Source organism: Eurosta solidaginis, chromosome 4 (genome assembly GCF_040869045.1).
Source record: "Eurosta solidaginis isolate ZX-2024a chromosome 4, ASM4086904v1, whole genome shotgun sequence".
NCBI classification, from domain to species: Eukaryota; Metazoa; Arthropoda; class Insecta; order Diptera; family Tephritidae; genus Eurosta; species Eurosta solidaginis.
Window position 1 is genome coordinate 94208447 of NC_090322.1, and position 27051 is coordinate 94235497.

Sequence of the window (27051 nt, forward strand, 5' to 3'; positions counted from 1 at the left end):
TGTTGTTGTTGTTCACCCTCTCAGTCTTTAGGTTTGCCAATTCCTCTTTAACTGCCTTTAACTCGACAGACAAAGTGCACACCGTTTCTGCTTCCACTTCAAGCCTACGTTCAACTTTATCAATGCGCTGAGCGAAGGCTTCGATGCTCTCCTGCAGTTTAGCTGTAAACTTACGCTCCAGTGAAGCAATCTCTTCGGACAATTGAGAGTATATACCACTGATTCTCTCACGAATCCTCTCTTCCATCGAAAGAATTTTTTCTTGCGTTGATTGTAATGCAGCGAGTATCGAATCAGAGAGGGATCCGTTACTCTCCAGCCGCAGAGTTTTTGATGCTGGGGATTCTTTGCTAGCTGTTTGGAGTTTACGCTTACCCGCGGAATCCAAGAAAATACACCAAAGACACCAGTGGGCAGCAGCAATCGACGACTAAATTTATTAACAAAGGTCAAAGCACCGGTAAATACAACTCGCGAGTATTTTCCAAACGAACACACCACAACAAAGCAAAAATTACGGGAGCTCAACTAAGACACGTCCGTATCGTACAACATTCAAACGCAATTTAGTTACCATAAATGCACTTTTACTCTTATTAAACTTAATACCATACGACCTGGCTCTATTAAAAACTTTATCCCTAATTTTCACTAGATGTTCTTTCGACTCTGCCTACCAACATTTTATATATCTTCAAAAATTTGAGTGAAAACTCTGTAAAATACTTCTGGACTGGACCTTATGCCATATGGTAGCCTATTAAAAAAATATCTGCCAAATGGTGTATTGAAAGTAGTTAATTCTTTACTGACTTCTGATAATTCAATTTGCCAAAATGTTTTATTCGCATCTAGCTTTGTAAAATATTTTGCCTTCCTTACTTTTGCTGCAATTTCATCACCCGTAGGTAGCTGTACATGCTCCCGTTTCATACACGAGTTTAAATATTGTGGGTCTAAACAAACTTTTATTGACCCATCTGGTTTACCTACGATTACAAGCGAATTTACAAAATCAGTAGGTTTTTCAACCTTTGATATGATACCTGCATTTTTCATTCTCTTTAATTATTCCTTTAATTTGTTTAATAATTTAAACGGTAAATGCCTACACGGCTCTATTTTTCCTATCGTTCCTTCTTTTAGCTCGATCGTATATGTATAGTCTCTAATTTTACCATAACCAGAGAACACATCCTCATTCCTTTTGATTATTTCATGCCCTTCCTGTACTGCATATGCATTTAAATCCTGACTATCTGGATGCATTCTTTTTATTAAATTAAATTCAATTGCGCTTTTCACTTTTCCCGTTGTAGTTTGAAACTCCACCTTGTTTTCAATATTTCCTACTTTACTATTCAATATTACTTTGCCAAGTGTCTTGATCTTTTCTTGATTATAATTTTTTAGTATTACATTGGATTTTATACACTTTTTTATTTTCAGTTTTCTACACACATCAATAGGTAATATATTACATTGCGCTCCTGTGTCAATTTTAACTGCTACTTTTTTATTCGTATCTGCATTTACCATGTCTACAGTAATCGAATTACAAAAAAAATCGTCTACGTCACTATGTTCTTCTTTTACCTCAATAGCATTTTTCTTACTTTTTCGCGCCAAATGCCCTTTCTTACCACACTGCCTACATTCTTTGTTGTATGCTGGACAATTCTTGTAACGGTGATTATAGCCGCACCGTTGGCATACTCCTTGCATTGCTTCGCCTGTCTCTTTGGCTGTTGGTTTTAATGCTGTTTTTGCTGTCGCCTTTGTATGTTGAAATTGTTTGTTGTTACTCATTCGATTCTTATATGTTCCGTTACTCTGCTTGCTTATGCTGGCGATTTCTTTGGTCACTTCAAACTGTTTAACTAGCTGCTGTGATAATTCCGCACTTTTACAAATTTTTATAGTTTTTTCCAATGCCAAATCAATTTCACGTAATAATCTGTCTTTGACTCGATTATCCTGAATGCCAGCTACAATTCGATATCTTATTAGCCTGTCTTTTAGAGTGCCAAAATTACAGTCTTTACTTAACTTTCTTAAGTTTGTTACATATGTGTCGAATGATTCTCCAGCTTCTTGGTTTCTGGTAAAAAACAGATGCGAAATAACACTTTCATTTTTGATCGGAACAAAGTACTCCTCGAATTTCTGTACTACTTTGTTATAACTTTTCTTTTCTGTTTCAGTTAGTCCCAACGTGTTGTATATTTCTACACTCGCTTCACCAATGCTATGCAGCAATACCGCAACTTGGACTTCTTCTAACATTTTATTTGTCCCTGTACATTGTTGTCGCTCTTGTATCATTATGTGATGTTCACACTTTCAAACTTATGTACTATTCATAACAGTACCTCCCTTGGGAATGAAGGTATGTTAATAAAACTGTTTGTATGTATATTTGTGGTAATTGTTTACTTTAGCTCACAACTGCTAAAACTCCTCCAAAAATATCAGGAGGGGTGTCAAAAGACGCGCTTTGCACCCAGGATCACGAACCCGAAGGCGGAAATTCCAAATTTTATTTCGTTTCGGAGATGTTTGCAAACAAAATTGAAAATTTTCATGTGGTTGTTGTTTTGATGATTTTGTAGTACCCACAAGAAAAACTGTGGGTAAAAGTTTTTTGCGCGGATATAGTTTTGGTCTCCAAACCGGTGTTGGACCCACCCAGGGTAATTTTATATAAGCGCGGCCGAAGGCCACCAATGCATAAAGGTGTTCTGCGCAAAAATACTATGGATCTCACCCCCGGTTTCAGAGCGCTCCGGGGAAATTTTTCGGTTTTTTGGAAATAACTTGACAGAAATGTAATTTTGAATTTCCGCGGGATTTTGCAGTTGTGAGTTAAAGTAAACAATTACCATATTTGTGTATTTTAATTGGTCATTATGTACTTTAGTTCAAAACTGTTAAACCACGTCCAAAAATATATGGAGTAGATTCAAAAGACGCGTTTTGTCTTTTATAAACAGGTATTTGCAAGCAGAGTTGGACCCTTTCTGTAATTTCCATGTGGTTTGTGTTCGCACAAATATTGGTTGTTCTGTAAACTGCAAATGTGTTATTGGTACGGAAGCCAAAACGCATCTTTATATACCTCTCGCGACATTTTTCGGACATGTTTTAACAATTGTGAGCAAATGCAAAGTATTACATTTAATTGTATGTGTTATTTACATTAGCGATTGAAAGCAAAGACGCGTGGACCAGCCTTCGGGAAAGCTATCGCTACCACGCCAGAGCATCCAAGCGGCAAAAGACTGGCAGTAGCGGCGGCGCTGTGTTGGATGAGCCTAAATTTTCAGAGGAAGTTGATTGGGAGTTTAGCGGGGAAATGGCATTCTTGCCAAACGTTTCACAAAAACGAAGGTAATTTTGCAATCCACTTTTAACTAACTTCCCGATGACATAGTCTTGAAACTCAGTACGCAGTTCGAGACTGGGTGACAATTTAATTCATGGAAAACCGAATTGCTTTGGGTGGTGTAGGGATCGAGATAACTGAAAATCTCTTAGAAACATGGTGAATCTTGCGATAGATTTGAAAAATCACTTTTTGTGCATGAGTTGTATGGAAGAAAACAAGGCTGCACAACGAAATAAACAAATAATTTTTTTTCGACAACGAAATCAAAAAAATATTTTTTTAATTTGTTTCGTTGCCATCAGAAACAAAATCAAAAAATTTGAATTTTTGAGTAATTTTTTGAGCAATTTTTGTATGGAAAAACATACTCAAACTCTAAAAATAAATTTTTTTTATACTTTGATATCAACGGAGGAACTTTTGAATATCGAATAAAAAACGAAATATTTTTATGTTTTTTTAATGAAAATAAACGTTATTATGCAGGCCTGGATGAAAATAACCAACACTCTCGACAAAAAAAGTTCTAAAAATTCGTGGAAACTTCTAACTTGCACATTCCATTTTTGAAATTCGGATTAAAAAAATTCAAATTTTGATAAAAAATTTTCCGAAGTTTGATCCATTGTCCTGAATTCTGTGTGTATACTTCAAAAAATGTTAACATTGTACATGTACTCTCTTGCAGGACATTTACATCTTCATCGAATTTCAGTGAGGAATCAAGCCAATCTCCTTAGATCCCTCAGAGGACGTGAACAGCACGCAAATTAGTGACAACGATTCCCAATACGACTATGTGAGTATGGGTGCAGATGGTAATATCGAAAGCAGTATTGCGCATTTGCCACAGCATCATATTCTGCGTTTATGTCTGGCAATATGCGCAACAGCATGACGTTCTATAAATATAAATAATAAATAAATAAAATATATAAACAGACCTATCATTTTGTATTTATAGAATCCAAAGCGTTCGAAACCATCTACGTTATTTCAAAGTCCAGATGAGAAGTGGGGGCGCTTCAATAGAATTTTAAAAAAGCAAGAGGAGTTTTTGGAGGATCGTAAGGAATCCCCATACGCCCAGGTATTATCGACTTTTGACTGGCTGCTAAATAAGCTGCCACGTTCTGTCGGAGATGACATGTGTCTTCACATAAACAGCATCCTTCTACAGAAATTCGAATATAGTCCTCATGAAAAATTGTTATAAATTATATTTAAGTAAGCAGGCTATACCGCGCCGTCGAAATTATAATTCCTTATGTTGGCACGAACAAAAAATTGGTGTACGACATACACTCATTGCCAAATTCATAGGTACATAATTCATCGGTCAACTACACCTTTCAGAATAGTTAATTGAATTTCAGAATTTGTCATTTGGATTAAGAATAGTTATCTGGATTTCAGAATATGTAAAAAGTGATATCAGAATAGGTAATTGGAATTCAGAATGTGTGAATTGGATTTCAGAAAATTACTTTCGAACTGTTTTACATTTAAATGAATTTATGAAATGCCTTCAACTTACAAATTATTTTCCAACTTTGCGCAATAAACTGTATGATATCTGAAATCCAATTGATGCCTGCCGAAATTGAATTGTCTATTTTTGAAATCCACTTCACATATTCTGAATTCCAATTGCCTATTCTGAAATCCAATAATAGTTCTCTGAAATCAAAATAACTATTCTTAAATCCAAATAACAAATTCTGAAATCCAATTACCTATTCTGAAATTCAATTGACGTTTTCTGAATTCAAAATGGAAAAGGTGTAGATTCGCGAATGATTTCTTCTAAGTTTTTAATTTTTTTGTTTGTAACAACATTAAATTTTTGGTTCGTACGAACATGAGGAACTATAATTTCGACGGCGCGGTATAAGTTGCCAAATCGCCTCAGCCTAATACAGGCCCTTATTGACAGTATACATTTAATAAATTTAATAAGCTCCTAAAGCGTCCAAATATTGAGGTCTATTAGTAAACGCTTTTGTTCATATTACCTAATTTATTGTTAAATAAAAAGAAATGTTATTTTATGTTTGTTATAAATTATCCCCCTTATTCATAAAAAATGAAATAGGTTTATTAAGCTCTTGTAATTGGAAATTTGTATGGAAATGTCATTTTAAAAACTTTATAAACCCTCAATATTTTTTATGTATGGGGGGGTATATTTATTTAATCCCATTATTCATACAAAATATTGAAGGTTTATAAAGCATTTTAAAATGGCATTTCCATACAAATTTCCAATTATAAGAGCTTAATAACCCTATTTTATTTTTTTATGGTTAAGAGTGGAAGTTTATAGGCGCTTATTGAAAGCACGCCTTTATTATTATTTATTGTATTGTATTATTAATGAGCTCTCAAAGAGTAAATATTGAAGTCTGTTGGTGAAATTTATGATATATAGTGTGCGACATAAATAAAGCACCGAAATTCCTTTCAGAAAATCTACATAGCTTAACAAAAGTTAAATTATAAGTTTCCTAGAACTAAGTATCTTTTATTAAGGAAGAACATATTCTCAATATAATATATAACTGTTTAGTATATCGACGGCTGAGTGGAAGATCACCCTGTTTCAAAACATTTTAAAAAAATGCCCTTTCTCAGAAATTGTTCAAGAACGCCTTAACTTAGAATTTTTTCCAAAAACGCCCTATTTTATAACTTAGTTCCAAAACGCCGTATCTTAGAATGAGTTTACAAAATGTCATAATTGAACGAAAACTAAATACATTTCCAGCTAGAATAGGGCGTTCTTGAAACTTATTCTGAGATAGGACATTCTTGAACCAAGTTTTGAAATACAGCATTTTGGAAACAAGTTCTAATTAAAGGCGTTCGTGAAGTAATTCTGAGAAAGGGCAATTTCGAAAAATGTTTTGAAATACGGTGATGTTCCACTCAGCCGTCGATGTGGTCTTCATAAATAAATGCAAAATATTGGGCCATATTCATAGTCAGAATTAAGTGGGTACTTAAAGTTAGTTGTAGCTTTTCGACAAAACTTCCAATGGGCTATCAGTCAAAAAAGTTGCAACTAATTAAAATATACGCCTCATTGAATTAAGAACTTGCACTTAAGATCTTATTTACCCAAAAGCAACTGAGACTTTTGGGTGCTTTAGTTTTGGCGCACACTGTACATATCGTCACTTGCTTGCCAGAAGAGTGAGTCTGCCATTTGTTAAATTTTGATCTAATCAGGCCATTAGATGAACCATTAAATATTCTATATTGTATAAAAATCTCGATTAAAATGCATAACAGCAAGGCTGTATAATTTGCATAACAGAAAGGCACTCTAATTTGCAAAATATAGCTAAATCTATAATAGAAGCCACCTAAACAAAAGTTGCAAAAGTTACAAAGAATTAATCAAACTTTGAAAAACATACATCAAAATTTGCACCTTTTTTGGCAGAGGTTCTAGCAAATTTTTGAGTACGCAGTTTTGTAGCCCAATGAATTTCAAAATAATAGTGTAAATGCTAGAACGACTAAAAAGTGTATCTGAATTTTCAGAATTTTTTTCTAGAGGCTGTTTAGAAATTTCTTTCATACAACGCATGAGAAAATTTTTCTTTTGTATGGAAGAAAATGTTCCAACAGCCTCTACAAAAAATATCTGAAAATTCAGATAAACTTTTTAGTCGTTCTAGCATTTACACAATTATTTTGAAATTGATTGGGCTACAAAACTGCGTACTCTGCCAAAAAAAGGTGCAAATTTTGATGTCCGTTTTTCAAAGTTTGAATAATTCTTTGTAACTTTTGCAACTTTTGTTTAGGTGGCTTCTATTATAGATTTCGGGACCACTGTTTGTATGTATATTTATTTTTAGTTTTTAGTGTTTCTTTGTATATAAATACTTAGTCTGAAGTGAAAATTATAGACTGAATAAAAGCCTTCAATTCCAGTTCTATATTTTATAATGCGATTTTATATTTTTTGTATGACTTTGGGTCCATCAAAGGAAAGTACAGCGCCAAAAACCATTTTAGAAAATAAATCTTTTTGTTGGTGAATAAGTTTGGAGGACATTGCTGTGGCAGCGGATTTTTCCAATAAAGCACGTTGTTGTTGCTTTGATTGGCGCTTCTATATGTACAGCCATGTCATATTTTGGTCTTGCATAATTATAATGCTTTACATATAGCTTTAATGATGATACGTGCATGCACGCCTTCCTCAACATATGACTGAAGTGGTGCCATCGCTGACCTGATAAGAGAAACATTTTTATTCTACACATTCTAATATAACAAAAAACTTACCTCAGCATCTTGAGATTTGGCGATGTCGACTAGAGTTTTACGGCTGGATGCACAATATACAATAGTTTCATACTGGTTGCACCATCATTTGAAATTGTGGCCTTACCACTGGAATCAACAATATGCTTGTCCATACTGCGTAGACCCAATGTAGTGCGTATAGCGTCCACAATTGAATGCGAGGCATTGATGTTGGATATGAGTTGAGGATTACCTTCAGAGCTATCGGTACCCAAAAATTTTTTACACAAAAACTCATATGTACCCAATACAAGTTCAGGACATTCATATTTATCGACACGCTGTCCGGTGTGGCCCAAATGTTGGAAATATTCATTTGGCACACTTGAGAAAAAATATGGATCAATGAACACAAGTAAAAGTGAAAAATTTGTTTTACCATCTGTTGTTACTTTACACATAAGACATTGGAAACGACGACCAGCATCTACAAATTGCATATATGAGCCTTGCAACGATTATATCTAATTAAACCCAATCCACCAAAATTTACAATGGGTGGCTCATATTCACCCTCAGCCGTGCGTGATACGGTAAGTGTAATGGACAAAGCTGTTGCTTTTAATAAATCAGCTGTTGCAGCTATGCAATACAAAGAGGACCTGCAAAGGAGAAAGATCAATGTAATTGCCAAACAAAACACTAATTTCGAATATCAATACCTACCGTAACGGGGCGAGGAGTTACCCTGATCTTGTACCACATATTTTGTGGTCACCAATGGTGGTAATAAACCCTATTCATTAGTAATAAAAGCACCACCAGCGCTATGTTGATTTTCATTGATAACGCTTATCGGATTTGGCATCTGATCGGGATCTAAAGGGCGTTGGGCTTGATCATACTGTTACGGCTGTTGATACATACCAGTACCAGGTGCAGGTAGTTGCTAAAGAAAATAATACAAAAATAATCATCAGCAATATTTGAAATATATTAGTTGTATTAGCATACATTATAACCAGGACGTTCGGGTATTAGGGGTTGACCCGGCATGGGTGGCTGACTAAGCGTTGGCGCCTGTCAGGATTGTGTTGGTGGCAACATTTGACCCATGTAACCACCTGGTGCACCTGGTTGTTGTAGAGGATAACCAAGTTGTGGTGGATAGCCCGGCTGTTGTGGCATTGGCAGATAGCCAGGCTGGGGAGGTTGTTGCTGCTGCTGTCGTGGCATTGCATAACCCGGTTGCTGTTGTGTTATATACCTTGGTATAACTGGATGTGGTGTCATTGCCCCACCTGGTCCAGTAGATGCGGGCGGCATACCTGGAGGACCATGTTGCTCATGGCCACCAAATAGCTGGTGCATACGGTGTTGAGGTGGCATTTGACCGGATTGTGACTGCATTAGACCAGACTGTCGTGGCATTGGATCCAGTTGCGGTGGCATTTGCTGTTCACCTGTTTGCTGGTATGAAGATGTAACACAGCCTGCAATTGATGTTGGTGGTTTAGCTGACCAATTTGACGACCAGTCTAGAAAAATAACAACATTTATTAGACAGAAAATTATTTAAAAATATATGTTTGCGTATACTTTTCACAATGAGGGAAGTGACATTCTTTACATTTCTTTTGTTTATGTGCTCTTCTTCTTGCTTGTTTCACTATTTACCGTGGATTTTTAAACGTCAAAATTACTTCCATACTACTATTTTTCACGCAAGAAACAAGGCTAAATTTTTCTTGAGCAATTACTTGTGATCTGCGTACCGCTCTTAACGTACCAAATAGATTGAAAAGGTATAGATAATACCTACAATGGCATGTATGTTGATTCAGGACAAGAGTTTAAACTGCTACAGTATCCCGAACGAAGTTGGGCCAGAGTGACTCGAGGTTCACATTCGTGTGGGTGTGTGCGTTTTTGGTCACTCTATTTTTGCAAGAACACTATTCAAAATATATCCAAAAACATTTTAAACCTTAACAAGTAGCGCAACTAAGAGCTTATCGCTTAAAACTATCACAAATCACACACATAAGATTGCGCATTGCATATGTAAACAAAAGATCACCTGTTTTTTATGGGTAATTTTTACGTGATTTTCCTTTAGCTCTTGTTTTTTCTCTTTTTCTTTCATTCGCTCAAGCAGTCAAGTGTGACGTACATGCGCAGAACGAAGCAATTTTGAACTCATGAATGCGCAATCTTCTGATGTGATTTGTGATCACATACACACAAGAAAATCACTAATGGCCATATTACGAAAGTCTTTTCGAAAATTCGAGTTAAACATTTAAATAGACATAAACTCTGCTAGTTTTAGAATATATAGCACTTATGTCACCTGACAGTAGTTAACAGAAATTTTTTTTTATATTTAATTATTTATATATATTTTTTTTACTTTTATCTGTCATACAGATACAAGGTTAGGTAAGGTTAGAGTGGCCACCGGTGCGAGCACCAGTGCATTTACGCCCAAAAAGGTCCTATTGTGATACCACGTGGATCTCTCCGCTACTCAAACAAACAGGTCGATACAGCAAACGTCAGGAGTTTCTTAGGTTCCAACTTAGCCAGATCGTCAAAGAAGGGAGATCGCAGCGATTTCTTCCTCTTGTGCCAAAGCGCGGGACAATCGCACCGAAAATGTTTCACTGTTTCTATCTCGTCTTCGTCTTTGCAGCTCCTGCAGTAATCATTATAGGGAGCACCCAGCCGTTGTGCGTGCCTCCCGATTGCTCTGTGGCCGGTTATAAGACCAACCACCAGAGATATGCCTCCTCCCCTTCCAAGAAGAAGGAGACTTTTTGTACGTCTCGCGTCCCATTCAGGCCACACGAGCTTAGAGTGGTAGTAGGATTCAAGATTGCTCCATCTCACACCCGCTTTCCTAAGGAAAATCCCTTTCAAAATGAGCTTACAGGTAGCGAGCGGCATGCTCGATCCCTTCCAGGACGACGAAACCGGAACGGATGTGCCCCTCTTGCAAGTTCGTCAGCCATCTAATTTCCCGGTATATCCGAGTGTCCAGGCACCCACACCAGGCTGAGGGAAGTTTGCTCAGCGATTTCGTTAAGATATTTGCGGCACTTCTCTACTGTCCTGGACTTACATGTGACAGATCCAAGTGCTTTTATTTATTCATTTATTTATTTACTATATTAAAGTCAACACATACACAAAGCGGTCGGTTACTGGATACAATATACAGTACAAATAATAAGAAGAAAAAAAACATAAGTGTAAAAACAAAATTTAAAATAAAAACAAAATTATAAACAATACAATTAATTAAGTTAAATTTTAATTTTAATCAATATCTAAATCAAAATTAATATTGAAGTAAAAATTGACATCTTATTAAAAATCTTTGAAAAATACCATGCCATACGTAACAGTATTTCCTTACGGATAGCAGCAACCGAATACTCAAAACGAATACAGTTGTATAGTTCATTATAGCGCGAGCACCAATTGCGAATAGGGCTAAATTTCGCCGAAGAATGGGCATAAGAACATAGTGTCTCGAAGTTCTCGCAGGAACAGAAAAATTAGTCGGCTCACAAGGTCAGTGGAGTCTATCTCTCCGATAATCAGTTTATGAAGGCACATTACCCCGAGTAATGTTCTTCTATTCTCTAAAGTTGGTAAACTAATGAGAAGAAGTATATTTCTATAAGGCGGGATATGAGAATTTGATTCCCAGTTAAGACCACGTAATGCGAAGATTAGAAACTGGTTTGTACCGATTCAATTCGATTTATATGATTTTTATAACCCGGAGACGAAATACAGGAACAATACTCTAGTATTGGGCATACCAATGATGTGTAAATGGTCTTGGTTAGATAAGGATCGCCAAATTCTTTAGCCCATCTTTTAATAAATCCAACTACACCCGATGTTTTGTTTATGATAGATGAGATATGTATGTTAAAGCTCAGATTCGCATCAAAAAGAACACCTAGGTCACATACTACAGATATATGCTTCAAGGGGGAACCATCTAGCATATAGGACTTTAAAACTGGGTGGACTCTATGAAATATTATTAGTTTACATTTGCAACTGTTCTAAACTAGTAGATTTACTATACAACATAATTTAAATGAGTCCAAATCGGCCTGAACTGGATCCAAACGGGAAGAGTCAGAAGGCAAGTATGTATAGCGTAGTTTTACATCATCTGCATACATTAGAGCTCGGGAATACGAGATAACCTTAGGTAAGTCATTTATGAAGAGTGTAAAAAGTAATGGACCCAAATGGCTACCCTGAGAAACACCAGGAAATACTTCTATCAACTCCGAGAGACTGATTTTGAACATAACTCGCTGAGGTCTATTTACAAGATAGCTGCGAAGCCAAAGTAATAAATTCTTCGGAAAACCCAGTAAGTAAAGTTTATGAGTTAAAAGCTCATGGTTAACAGAGTCAAATGATTTGCTGAATTCGATCTAATAACATCGGTTTGCTTATTTATTAAGAATCCATCCATAACTAGAGAAGTAAACTCAAACGATTTGGTTGTGGTTGATCTTCTACGCATAAGACCATGTTGGCTGGGTGATAACAAAGAACTACATATATATTGAATTTATCAGGTGATGACCTTTTCAAACATTTTTGGTATAGCCGAAAGTTTAGCTATGCCCCTGTAGTTCTCAATCTTGCACCTAATACCTTTCTTATGTAAGGGAATAATAAATGATTGCTTCCAAATTGAAGGGAGTAAAGAATATTCCAGAGATAGTGTAAATAATTCAGGATCGGCTTTAGCACACAACTAGGAACACCATCTGGACCTGGAGAAAAATTCGGTTTTAACTCAAGAAGGCTCTTGAGAACAATATCTATATCTATGACATGATCTAGAATACAATTAGAACTGTCTAGGCTGTACGGATAGAGATCTGATTGAAAAAGTTCAGATGAATAGATCGACTTAAAAATTTTGCATCATCATCAGATCTTGCATCCTTACATCCATAGGCAAAATCAGATGGAAATCCTGAAGTTTTCTCTTCGAATTGACAAAACTATAGAATTGTTCCGATTGTTAAAAAATTTAAGCTTACACCGGTTTAAGTAACATTTATAGCACTGTTGATTAAGATGATGAGAGTTTTATCTAGCAACTAAATATTAAAAAAAAATCGGAGCATGATCCTGATATTTTAAATCGTTTGTATAGTCTATATTTAATATTATATAGTCTCACAAGATGTCTTGAGAACCACGGCGTTTTGCCCGTTTCAGCTCTGCTATGGCGAAGAGGGACACAGCATTCGAAGAAGCCATCGAGAGAACTATAAAAAATTGATGTTGCTGACTTTATATCATTACAAGCGTAAAGATCCGACCAGTCATGGATAGAAATAAGGTAATTCAGCTTATTAAAATTTGCCTTATAAAAACATCTTGATGGAAAACTAGATTTTCCTTTTGCTACATCAAACAACACAGGCTGAGAATAGCCAAGCATTATCTCAAGTGTAGGATGTAGTGGATCCTCTGGAAGTGATAAAGGAGGAATTCGTTTTGAGGGAAATACCCACAGGGTCGTCCGCAAATACCAAATCCAGCATTTTATTTTTGCAATTAAGTATATGGTTTAATTTTAGTAAATGTGAATCAAGCAGGCTTTTACAAAAATCTTGCTGAGTAGTAATTCGCTGTTATTAATCCAATTTACTGTAGGAAAATGAATTGACCAAGCACCACCAAGCGTTCTCTACATCGCAACTGAGAGTGCAACCTGGCTGTTAGAGTAAAAACAAATTTCGTTATAGCCGTGAGCAGCCTTCCCCAGGTGATCAGCGGCCTCATTTATAGCAGCCACCTCCTCCTGAAAGACGCTGATCGGGTAGGATAAATGATAGACTCCACCCTAGTTGAGGTGCAAAGACACCGCTAAATACCTTATTATCCAGTTTGGAGCCGTCAGTATACATCTGCAGCCTATCGCTCAGATCCGGCGGCTCCTTCAACCAATAATAAGATACAAACATTGCTATATTGATGCAATGCAACTCCGTCTTCCTGCTGTTCTTCATTTCGCTCCATTCGATTGCCTTCTTTTACTGCCTTCCACTCCATTCACTACAAAACCTCAAATTAAGCTGCTAAGCTATATGGTAAACAATGCCAAAAACAGTGCCATTAGTAGCGTTCCAGTGAGTCATCGAGCTTAGGATCACGATCAAATCTCATTAGAACGATCAGGGGGTCAATTCATGTTCTATGCTCGCTGAGAAATTAATTTTTTTATTTTATCACATCACTTTTTCATATTATGCAATTAGTGTTCTTTGCAATACTCGTTTAATCTAGTAACGAGCACTGTCGTGAGTAAAAAAATGATATTTTCTGTCAAAAAAAAAATTTTAATAATGAAAGTAGTAAATATTTTCCACTTTTCAATAAAAAAAGAAGAAAATGCCCAATATTCGCCTTTTGATTTCTTTGAATTCTCAACTCCCTCTCGCGACTGCATCGCATTCCATCAGGATGTGTTATGCAGTCTCATCTTCGCGATCACAGAATCGACAGAGACTACTAGACGATATACCTAGTTTATCCATGTGGCTCTTTAGCCTGCAGTGAGCATGCCTGTTAAAATTATAAGGCTGCTTTTTCGGAGCTTAATCATGGCTTTATATCGCTTATTCTCCTATCCTGGACCTTCGCGCCAGTGTTGTTCTCTGAGGCACGCTTCTTTTTGCTTGAACTATTCCCTTATTGTGTGTGACACTATCGGTATGATGGGCTCGGGTCCTATTGGCTAAACGGATGGTGTTATTGGCCCCTAGACTGCTTAACGTCTCTACGCACTCAAGGACTGTTGATGATTTAATCTCAACTGAAGATAGTGCCTTAAACGCAACATGACTGTCGCTGAGTATAGCGATTCCCTCGTTTGTATATCCCCGCTGTAAATTTATCTCTGCACACCAGCTCATGGCGAAAACTTCGGCTTGGAAGACGATCGGGACATTTTTCGATTGGTAGGGACATTTTGGTTCGGAGGCCGAAGATCTCCACTCCTATGCCCTCCGGTGTCTTCGAGCCATCGGTGTACCATATATAGTGTGTCCCTGGTGAATCGCTTCAATTCTGGAGGTGTTCTATGTACACTTGTTCCCAAGATCTATTTTGAAGCGCTTCTCAAACTTAATTAGCTTCCTCGTGTCATCACTGGGAAGTTGGATGAGTAGAATCTGCTCCTTCAGCTTCTTCATATTCCGTGACTGTATCACTTTGCCTCTTCCGCATCCCTCTTTAGCTATGTTTACTAAAGTACTCCTGGCTGAATGCATAATTATTATGTGTAGAGGCGTTAACTTAAGCAGCACCTCTATTGCCGCCGTCGGCCATATTCCAATAGCTCCCGTTACCATGCTTGTCCTTTATGCCCACGCAACTGCTTCATACACTATGATAAGTCTGGGCTGCATCCCCAGCGCAACCTCTCCGCATTCGAACGCACTTTGGATTTCTGACAGCTAATACAATGCAGTTTATGTCGACCTGTCTGTCCTATATGCATGCTGATCTCGATGTAGTGGTTTTCTATCGAGAGCCTTTGATCTAATCTCGTGGTATACAATCTTCGCCATTGCTTTCAGAGCAAAGGATGTCAGACTTATATTTGCGGCTTACATTTAGCTCTTGACAAAAGGCCCCCACCAACCTTTCCGTCCATATTCGACCCATCCGTGAATAAGTAAACCGGTCCCCTTCCCCGGATGAGTGCTCTTTTCCACTCCTCTCCCGGGGAATGACGGGGGTGAAGGTTGTACATGGGGCAGTTATCGGCATAATAGAGCCCTTCCTGTCAGGGATAAAGCCGAAGGCTAGAGTGTCCAAAGTCAGAAAGCCCATAAAACAACTTTTTAAAGAATTTTGGCAATTAGTGCGTCTAATTTATTATTTGTTTCTTTTTGGCTCTTCCTCTTCTCCATATTTTTATATCCCTCCCTCTCATTCTCCTTCCCTTCGGTCTCCCCCTCTCTCTTCGCCTTTCCTTCCCTCTCCCTTTCTTTTCCCCCTTCCTCCCGTTTTCCTTTTCCGTTCCGTTTTTCTGCTCCTTTCCTTCCCCTTCTTTTCGTTTCCTCTTTCCTTCCCCTTTTCCTTCTTCCATTCCTTCCCCTTTTTCTTCCCTTTATCCTTTTCCTTTTCTTCTCCTTTACATCTCCGTCCCCCTCTCCTTTTCTTCCGTCTTTTTATCCCTCTCCTTCTCAGCCTCTCTCGTTCGCCCTCCCGATCTCTTACTCTTCTCCATTTCCTTTTCCCTATACTTTTTAATTTTCGTTTCCGTTCCCTTTTCCTTCTCCTATGCCTTCTTCCTCTCCCTATTCCTATGCTTTTTCTACCCTTATCTGATTCCCATTCGTCGGATAGGGACTATTCACAAAAAGTGGGTTTACCTCAAGTGGTATGCATCATCTAATATCTAATATATATTATAAATGGGAAAGTTTGGATGTTTGGATGTTTGTCCAGACGTTTGTCTTTGTGATTCAATCACGCAAGAACGGCTGGACCGATTTGGATGAAATTTTGCACAAATATAGCCAATAGTCTAGAAGGATCTACTAGCTATATATTTTTGAAAAGGGGGGAGGTCCTCGCCCCCTAGGAACAGTTATAATTTAATTATTATATTTTTTAGTCTTTGCGACTGAATTACGCCAGAACGGCTACACGGATTTTGATGAAATTTGGGACACAGACAGTAGTCTACTAGCGAAATTTTTTTCGAGCATGGAAAGAGGGGGCGGGTCCCACGACCCCTTCGAGCAATTACTTTTTAATAATTTTTACACATTATAACTTCACGTATACTGACCTTCACCAATATCACAGAATCAAGGGGTCAAATAAGTCGAGGGCTTACAAAGTGAGCAGTTTTGGGATATTCCGGGACTATTCCGGGATCATTTCGGGACTATTTCGCGATCATTTATGGACCTTTCCGGCAGCATTTCTGGATGAGTTTCGGGATCCATTCGGCATCCCGTCGGGGTATTTTCGGGATCATTTGCGTACCTTTGAGAGATAAATTCTTGAAGGTTTCCTGGATCATTACGGGACTTTTTCGGGGTCATTTTGGGTCCCTTACGCCATCATTTCTGGATGGTTGTCGGGATACGTCCGGGATCCCGTCGGGGTCATTTCGTGACTTTTTCGGGATCATTTGGGGTCCCTTCCGCCATCATTTCTGGATGGTTTTCGGGATCCATCCGGGATCATTTCGGGACTATTAGGCATTTGAAGACCCTTCCGGCATTTGAAGACCTTTCTCGACTAATACGGGATGATTTGGGACACCCTTTCGACATCTTTTCTGGATGATCTTCGGGATACGTACGGGATCCCGTCAGGTTCATTTCGGGACTTTTTCTCGACTAATAGGGGATTATTTGGGGACCCTTTCGGCAACTTTTCTGAATGGTTTTCGGGATCCGTCCGGGATTTCGGGACTATTAGGGGAACATTTGAAGACCTTCCGTCGGGGATCTCGACGGGGTCATTTCGGGATCATTTGAGGACCTTTCCGGCATCGTTTCTGCATAGTTTCCGGTATCCGTCGGGGATCTCGACGGGGTCATTTCGGGATCATTTGGGGTCCCTTCCGGCTTCATTTCTGGATGGTTTTCGGGATCCGTCCGGGATCCGTCCTGGATCCGCCCGTGATCATATCGGGCCTATTAAGGGATCATTTGAGGACCTTTCCGGCAACGTTTCTGCATAGTTTCCGTGATCCGTCGGGAATCTCGACGGGGTCATTTCGGGACTATTTCGGGATCATTTGGGGTACCTACCGGGATCACATCTGGATGGTTTTCGGTACCCGTCCGGGATCCCGTCGGGATCATTTCGGAACTTTTTCGGGATCATTTGGGGTCCCTTCCGGAATCAATTCTGAATGGTTTTCGGGATCCGTCCGGGTTCCCGTGGGGGTCATTTTGTGAATTTTTCGGAATCATTTGGAGTCCCTTCCGGCATCATTTCTGGATGGTTTTCGGGATTCGTCCGGGATCCCGTCGGGGTCATTTCGGTACTTTTTCTCGATTAATACGGGATCATTTGGGGACCCTTTCGGCATCATTTCTGGATGGTTTTCGGGATCCGTCCGGGATCCCGTCAGGGTCATTTCGGGACTATTAGGGGATCAATTGAGGACCTTTCCGGCATCATTTCTGGATAGCTTTCGGGATCCGTCCGGGATCCCTTCGGGATCATTTCGGACTTTTTCGGGATCATTTGGGGTCCCTTCCGGCATCATTTCTGAATGGTTTTCGGTATCCGTCCGGGATCCCGTCGGGATCATTTCGGGACTTTTTCGGGATCATTTGGGGTCCCTTCCGGCATCATTTCTGAATGGTTTTCGGGATCCGTCCGGGATCCCGTGGGGGTCATTTTGTGACTTTTTGTGGATCATTTGGGGTCCCTTCCGGCATCATTTCTGGAAGGTTTTCGGGATTCGTCCGGGATCCCGTCGGGGTCATTTCGGTACTTTTTCTCGACTAATACGGGATCATTTGGGGACCCTTTCGGCATTATTTCTGGATGGTTTTCGGGATCCGTCCGGGATCCTGTCAGGGTCATTTCGGGACTTTTTCTCGACTAATACGGGATTATTTGGGGACCCTTTCGGCATCATTTCTGGATGGTTTTCGGGATCCGTCCGGGATCATTTCGGGGCTATTAGGGGATCATTTGAAGACCTTTCCGGCATAATTTCAGCATGGTTTCCGTGATCCGTCGGGGATCTCGACGGGTTCATTTCGGGACTATTTCGGGATCATTTGGAGTACCTACCGGGATCACATATGGATGGTTTTCGGTATCCGTCCGGAATCCCGTCGGGGTCATTTCGGGACTTTTTCGGGTTCACTTGGGGTCCCTTCCGGATCATTTCTGGATGGTTTTCGGGATTCGTCCGGGATACGTCGGGGTCATTTTAGGACTATTTTGGGTTCATTTGGAGACCCTTTCGGCATTATTTCTGGATGGTTTTCGTGATCGCTTAGGGATCCCAGCAGGGTAATTTCGGGACTATTAGGGGATCATTTGGGGACCTTTCCGGCATCATTTCTGGATAGTTTTCGCAATCCGTTCGGGATCATTTGGTGTACCGTCCGGCATCATCTCTAGATAGTTTTCGGGTTCCCGTCGGGGTCACTTCGGGAGTTTTTCTCGACTGATACGGGCTCATTTGAGGACCCTTTCGGCATCATTTCTGGATAGTTTTCGTGATCCGTCCGGGATCCCGTCAGGGGCATTTCGGGACTATTAGGGGATAATTTGAGGACCTTTCCGGCATCATTTCTGGATAGCTTTTGGGATCCGTCCGGGATCCCGTCGGGATCATTTCGGACTTTTTCGGGATCATTTGGGGTATTTTCCGACATCATTTCTGTATGGTTTTCGGGATCCATCCGGGATCCCGTCGAGGTCATTTTGTGACTTTTTCGGGATCATTTGGTGTCCCTTCCGGCATATTTTCTGGATGGCCCCCGTCCTGAACTTTTTCGGGACTAATACGGGAATATTTGGGGAGCCTTTCGGTATCACTTCTGGATGGTTTTCGGGATCCGTTTGGGAACCCGTCGGGGCATTTCGGGAATTTTTCGGGACTAATACGGGATCGTTTAGCGACCCTTCCGGCATCATTTCTGGATGGATTTCGGGATTTGTACAGGAACCCATCAGGGTAATTTCGGGACTTTTTCGGAACTATTTCGGGATCATTTGGGGACCCTTTAGGGGTCATTTCGTGACTTTTTTTGTATTATTACTGGATCATATGGGGACCCTCTCGACATCATTTCTGGATGGGTTTCAGGATCCGTCCGGGATCCCATCAGGGTTAATTCGCGACTTTTCGGGAATATTTCGGGATCATTTTGGGACCATTTCGGGATAATTTGTGGATGGGTTTCGGGATCCGTCCGGGATCCCGTCTGAATTTTTTCGGGACTATTTCGGGATCATTTTGGGACCATTTCGGCATAATTTCTGAATGATTTTCGGGATTCGTCCGGAATTCCGTCGAAGTTTTTTAGGGACTTTTTCTAGACTATTTTGGGATAATTTGCGGCCCCTTTAGAGATCAATTCTGGATGGTTTTCGGGATCCGTCCGGGATCCCGTCAGTGTCATTTCGGGACTATTTCGGAATCATTTTGGGGCCGCTCCTTGATAATTTCTGCATGATTTTCGGGATCTGTCCGGGATCCCGTCGGAGTTATTTCGGGACTTTCTCGGGACTCTTTCGGGATCATTTGGGGACTCTTTAGGGGTCATTTCGTGACTTTTTCTGTATTATTACCCTCTCGGCGTCGTTTCTGGATGGGTTTCGGGATCCGTCCGGGATCCCGTGAGGGTAATTTCGGGAATTCTCGGGACTATTTCGGAATCATTTTTGACCCTTCAGAGATCAATTCTGGATAGTTTTCGGCATCCCGCCAGTGTCATTTCGGGATTTTTTCGCAATCATTTTGTGACCCCTCCTGGTTAATTTCTGGATAATTTTCGGGATGTGTCCGGGATCCCGTCGGAGTTATTACGGTACTTTTTCGGGACTATTTTGGGATCATTTTGGGACCATTTCGGAATAATTTCTGAATGATTTTCGGGATTAGTCCGGGATCCCGTCGGAGTTATTTCTGGACTTTTCCGGGATCATTTCGGGATTCCTCCAGATTCACGGATGGTCTTCGTGATCCCTTTAGGGTCAAATGGGGACTTTTTGGGACTATTTCGAGATCATTTAGAGACTCTTCCGGCATTATTTCGGGATGTTTTTCGGGATCCATACGGAATCCCGCCAGCGTACTTTCCGAACTTTTTCAGGGTTATATCGGGTTCTGTCAAAAACATTTCGGGACTTTTTTGGGAGTATTTCTGGATCATTTCAGGATAGATACTTCAGGGATAATTTCTGAATGATTTTCGGAATCCCTGCAGGATCCCGTCAGGATCATTTTGGGACCCCTCCGGAATAATTTATGGGTTATTTTCGGGAACTGTCCGGGATCGCGTCAGAGTTATTTCGGGAGTTTTTGGGGCTTTTTTCTGGATTATTTCGGGATCATTTTGGTACCCTTGCGGGATAATTTCTGTATGATTTTCGGGATCTGTCCGGGATTCCGTCGGAGTTTTTTCGGCACTTTTTCCGGACCATTTCGGAATCATTTGCGGACCCTTCAGAGATCAATTCTGGATGGTTTTCGGGATCCCGTCAGGAATTTTTGGGCCAATTTCGGAATCATTTTGGGACCCCTCCTGGTTAATTTCTGGATGATTTTCGGGATGTGTCCGGAAATTTTAGTATCATCTTGGGACCCTTCAGGGATCATTTTAGGTCTCTTCGCAACAGGTAGTTCAGCACACATGCCTTTTTAAATTATGAGCTTTTATGGCCGTGGATTTGCTGCTAATTATTCGTAATTAAAATTCGGTATGTTTAATCTTCAATCTAACAGAGATTTTTCGTTCTATTTTTAGTAATATTTTAACCAACTAAATACCCGAAAAAGCAACACTATTTTCATCTAAAAAATTCTCCTTGGTTTTAGCTAATTGTAGTTTCACTCCTTTGTTCTATGAGTAGTAATTCTTTCACCCCTCTCATATCAGTTAATTTAATTTAAAAATAAAATGTATTTTTTTTTAATTCGAGAAAACTGTATTATACTATTAATGAAAGCGTACCTTTCAGCTTATCTTCTCATTCAGTTCTTTTTTTTTTTTCTAAATTACAAAAATAAAATACATTAGACAAAAATAATTTTTAAACAGATAACGTGATAAGCAGGCTAACGTGAATAGCACATCTATTTTATTTTCTCCTTGCGGACGGGGCCGCGGGTAAAAGCTAGTATATTATAAATGGGAAAGTTTGGATGTTTGGATGTTTGTCCAGACGTTTGTCTTTGTGACTCAATCACGCAAGAAGGGCTGGACCGATTTGGATGAAATTTTGCACACATATAGCCAATAGTCTAGAAGGATCTACTAGCTATATATTTTTCAAAAGGGGCGTGGTCCCCTCCCCCTAGGAACAGTTATAATTTAATTATTATATTTTTTCGTCTTTGCGACTGAAACACGCCAGAATGGCTACACGGATTTTGATGAAATTTTTGACACAGACAGTAGTCTACTAGCGAAATTTTTTCGAACATGGAAAGAGGGGTGGGGGTCCCACGACCCCTTCGAGCAATTACTTTTTAATAATTTTTACACATTATAACTTTACGTATACTGGCCTTCACCAATATCACAGACTCAAGGGGTCAAATAAGTCGAGGGCATACAAAGTGAGCAGTGACACCCTCCGTCCTCCCCACCCCCCCCCCCCCCCCCCCCTACATCTCCCCCCTGGTGTAAAATCTATAAATTGTTATAACTTAATATAAATTTTCTCCTAAATCAGTAGTTTTTGGTATCTGGAACATACAGATCGAGATCTAGACAATTTTGGAAAACGATCAGTGATCCTCTCCTTCTCCTCCTGATATCCGCCCTCCACCAATTGCTTTTATCAGCACGCTCTTATTAGCTTTACCTGTATGTTTCTATGTAACTCTTCATTCGCTCCAACGTGCCTGCTGCCTTATTAACACGGTTTTATAATTAGCTTCACCTTATTTGTAATCCCGCTAGGGTCATATCCAGACCCTTCCGGGGTAATTTCTGGATGGTTTTCGAGATCCGTCCGGTATCCCGCCGGGGTAATTTCGGGACTTTTTCGGGACTACTTCGGGATTATTTTGGGACCCTTCCGGCATCATTTCTGGATAGTTTTCGGGATTTGCCCGGGATCCCGTCGGCATCATTTCGTGACTATTTTGGTGTCATTTAGGGACTCTTCCGGGATCATTTTAGGTCTCTTCGAAACCGGTAATTCAGCACACATGGCCGTGGATTTACTGCAAGTTATTCGTAATTAAAATTCGGTATGTTTTATCTTTAATATCTAACAGAGCTTTTTCGTTCTATTTTTACAACTTTTGTAATATTTTAACCAACTAAACACACAAAAAAGCAACACTACTTTCATTTAAAAAATTCTTTTTGGTTTTAGCTAATTGTAGTATCACTCCTTTGTTCTATGAGTAGTAATTCTTTCACCCCTGTCATATCAATTAATTTAACTTAAAAAACAAAATGTATTTTTTAATTCGAAAAAAAAAGTATTGTACTATTCATGTAAGCGTGCCTATCAGCTCATTGAACTCGTTTTTTTAATGTATTAAAAAATTAAATACATTGACAGAAACAATTTTTAAACAGACAACTTGATAAGCAGGCTAACGTGAATAGCCCATATATTTAATTTTCTCCTTGCGGACGGGGCCGCGGGTAAAGGCTAGTTACTATATATATGTTATACTAGCCTTTACCCGTAGCCTAGTCCACAAGGAGAAAATAAAATATATGGACTATTCACGTTAACTTGCTTATCAAGTTATTTGTTTTAAAAAAATTGTGTGTCTATTTTATTTCATTTTTGTAATAGAGTAAAAAAATAACTAAATGAGCTGATAACCTGATAGGCTCCTCAAATGATCGAAATTATCCAGAAAAAGCCACGAAATTACCCCGACGGTATCGCGGATGGATCCCGAAAACCATCCAGAAATGCTCCCGGAAGGGTCGCCAAATGGTCCCAGAAAACTCCCGAAATGACATCGACGCGATTCTAGACTGATCCATAGAACCACACAGAACTGATCCTTGAAGGGTACCCAGATGATCCCGAAATAGTTTCGAGAAAGTTCCGAAATGACCCTGACGGGCTCCCAGATGGACCCCAAGCACCATCCGGGAAAGGTCCCTAAATTATCCCGAAATGTCCCGAAATTACCCCGACGTGATCCAAAACGGATCCCGAAAACCATCCATCAATGATCCCGGAAGGGTCCCAAAATGATCCCGACGGGATCACAGAAGGGTCCCAAATTGATCCCGAAATAGTCCCGAAAACGTTCCGAGATGACTCTGAACGGATCCTGAAAATCATCAAAAAATTATTGCAGAAGAGTCCCAAAATGATCCCGAAATAGTCCCGAAATGACCCTGAACGGATCCCGGAAACCATCCAAAAATGATGCCAGAAGGGTCCCCAAATGATCCCGAATTAGCCAAAAATGTTCAGAAATGACCTTGAAGGGATCCCGAACTGATCCTGAAAATTATCCAGAAATGATGCCTGAAGAATACCAAGAATGTCCCGAAATAACCCCGACGTGATCCCAGATGGATACCGAAAACTATCCAGAAATGATGCCTGAAGGATATCGAGAATGTCACGAAATAACGCCAATGGGATCCCGAAAACCATCCAAAAATGATCCCGGAGGAATCCCGAAATAACCCTGACATAGTCCCGAAAAATTCCCAAAATAACCCCGTCGGGATCCCGGACGGATCCGTAAAACCATCCAGACGGGATAAAAAGTATCATATGTCCGTCTCCTAGTTCTAAGCTACCTCTGGCACCAATTTTCAGCCAAATCGGTTCATCCGATCTTGAGTTATAGCGTAACTAACCCCACTTTCTTTTATATATATAAATTTTTCAGGGGCAAATTCAACGGTGAAAAAATATTCGTTAAATGAAAAAAATTTTACAGTAAATATCACTTTTTTCACACTGAATCGCATATCAGATGAAGTGGTGAAGAATGCTTTCACTTCACAACTTCATAGAACGTGAATTGACCCCCAGGATCAGTCCTATGAGAGTTCGCAGCACTCAACGAATGTGTACACATTCCTCGCGTTCCAATCAAGCGTGATCCAGATACGGATAGAGGTTTAATACTATGTCCACACGGTATTAAAATTAAGTCGATTTCGGTAGTATGATTTCGTAAATTACATTCCTGTCCACAGGATTATGCTTCTTCTTTTGCATAATTTCAAATGATATTTGTTTTCGCTTTGTAACATTTGAGTTTTCAATAAATTTTTCTGGCGCATATATTTAATACTCCTATATAGCTACAAAAAGCTAGGTACATTCCCAAACATCAGAGTGCCGATATATTGCTGTTTAAACGTTTTTGTTTTTGTATTCAATAATCGAATGTACCTAAATTTAAATTTTTTCTTATCACAAACATTTTATAGGCACATTGCGAGCATTTCCTATTAGCAATATATGAGTATTACGTATGTCTTCTGGCGCCTCGCAGCTGTTCAATTTTTATTTCCTGCACGAATAATTAACATTAATAACGAATACATACAATTATGATCTCTACTTACACTTTTGTGTGTTCTCTGCGATATGTCACCCACGAATGCCGGTAAAATATTTTGCAAATTCATGGCTGCCATAAAGGACCAATATTTTGAAGACATTCTTTTAGGACATTGCCATACATAAATTTTACAACTTTTAGCTTAACATTTTCTTTACGAACAATTGACTGTTAGTGTTACCACATTATACAAAATACATTTATTTAAGAAAAACTACAAATTGTTATTTATTTGATAAGTTGCGCCAACATCCCCGCCTCCGTGAATCTAACCAGATTCACCAACGTCCAACCTCGCCAGTATACATGCAAGGCGTTTGAAAATGACATCATTAGTTTGTACTTGTGCAGCTCGGACTTGCCCTTCGACTCCTGGGTACACTTGGAATATGCGACCCATTGACCACTTTGCACGATGTATCATGCTGTCACATATAAGAACCACGTCACCTACCGCTAAGGGTTCTTGTCCATCATACCACTTAGTCCGCCGTGTAAGGCCGGGCAAGTACTCGTCCACCCATGTCTTCCAAAACTTGTGCTGCAGCTGTTGCGCCTTGTACTATTGCTTGCGGTCGGTGTCATATTAACCTCATGTGGATGCGGCGTTTGCTCAGAGTCGGAAGTACCTAGGACAAAATGGTTAGGAGTTAGCGGTTCGTCAGTAGGGTCATCTAATGGTATATTCGTCAGTGGTCGTGAATTAACTATTTTTTCGGCTTCGCATATAATGCTGTATAGGCAGTGCTCCGGTAGGGTTTCGTTAGTTAGTGCATGCCCAAGGACAATTAAAAAACCATTCGATATTTCGGCTTGCCAGGACGTAGATATTTTACCAATTTCGAAGTCTATTATCTGACGATTTAGCTCTTTGTCTGCTCCAAAAAAATTCGTGCCGTTGTCCAAAGGGATACGCATGGGTGTGCCCCGGCGGTTTATAAAATTGCGTATACACATAAGGCAAATATCTGTCGACAAGTCCTTGGCAGGTTCCAGGTAAACTGCACAGTTGTACGGCACCCAAACAACGCAATCCAGCGTTTCTCGCTTCTTCTATCTATTGCTACGGTGAACGGACCCATGTAGTCCAATGCAACGTACGTAAATGGCCGCACGAACGGTGTATGCCTGTCTTCTGGCAATTGGCCCATTTGCGGCGGGTTAGGTTTAGCTCTTTCCTTCTTGCAGACTTGACATCGTTTTGTAGCACGACATACCTCAGCCCTTATCTGTGGTATCCAATATCGCCGCCGTATCTCCGCGATTATTGTGCCTTAGTTTTGGTGTTTCCAAATTCTATGGTAGTGGTCTACTATAAGTTCCGTGACGGGACGGCCTTTTGGTAGAATTAACGGCCGACGAGAATGTGATGGAATAGTACTAGCAGCAACTATGCGTGCACCAACGCGCATCAATCCTAGTTCGTCCAGCACCGGTGTAAGTTATTGAGCTGCTCCGTTCTATGTTGTTGCCATTGCGTAGGGCGTAGTACTTCTCAGCAAAACACTCCTTTTGCATTACACGAATTACTGTTGTTTCAGCTGTTTTTACTTCCGCAACGTCTAGTCCTTGGTATATTCTCTCGCCCACGTTCTTCTTGCAATTTTTTCGAAACCTTAATATCCAGCCTATTACTCTTATCAAACGCATCCACGTCGAAAACTTTATAAAAATGGAAGGGTTAATCTGAACTGTTAAAATCGCGTATTTTGATCGAAGCTCCTCTGCTGTATGTGGGTCCAAATTTTGCTGCGGCCATACGTGCTCATTTTGTTGTAGAAACTCTGGCCCGCTGATCCAAGTCGACCCTTCTTTATTAATTTCGCACGCGTTCCCAAGTCAGCTGGGTTTAAGTCGCTCGGAATCCATTGCCATTCATTCACACTACTTACTTCCAAAATCTCGTTCACACGATGAGCCACGTATGGTTTATACCGCCGATGGTCCCCTTACGGTAACTGTGTTGTGACTTTCGAGGATGATTTGACGTAGTCGCCTCGCTAACACCGCTGCCTGCTACTCGAGACGGGGAATAGATGTAAGTTTTAGTGGTGTGCATTTAGATTTTCCCAAAACGAATGCCGTATGACGGTGCACTTCTCCA

General features: G+C 39.8%; 1 long non-coding RNA gene across 1 annotated transcript; it reads left to right on the forward strand.

Annotated features, from left to right (window-relative positions):
- The first annotated feature begins 3087 nt into the window (after window positions 1–3087).
- Window positions 3088–4492, forward strand: LOC137248067 (uncharacterized). The gene is made up of 3 exons (XR_010952048.1): window positions 3088–3390; window positions 4077–4187; window positions 4353–4492. It is a non-coding gene; the product is annotated as an uncharacterized lncRNA (long non-coding RNA).
- The last annotated feature ends 22559 nt before the right edge of the window (window positions 4493–27051 follow it).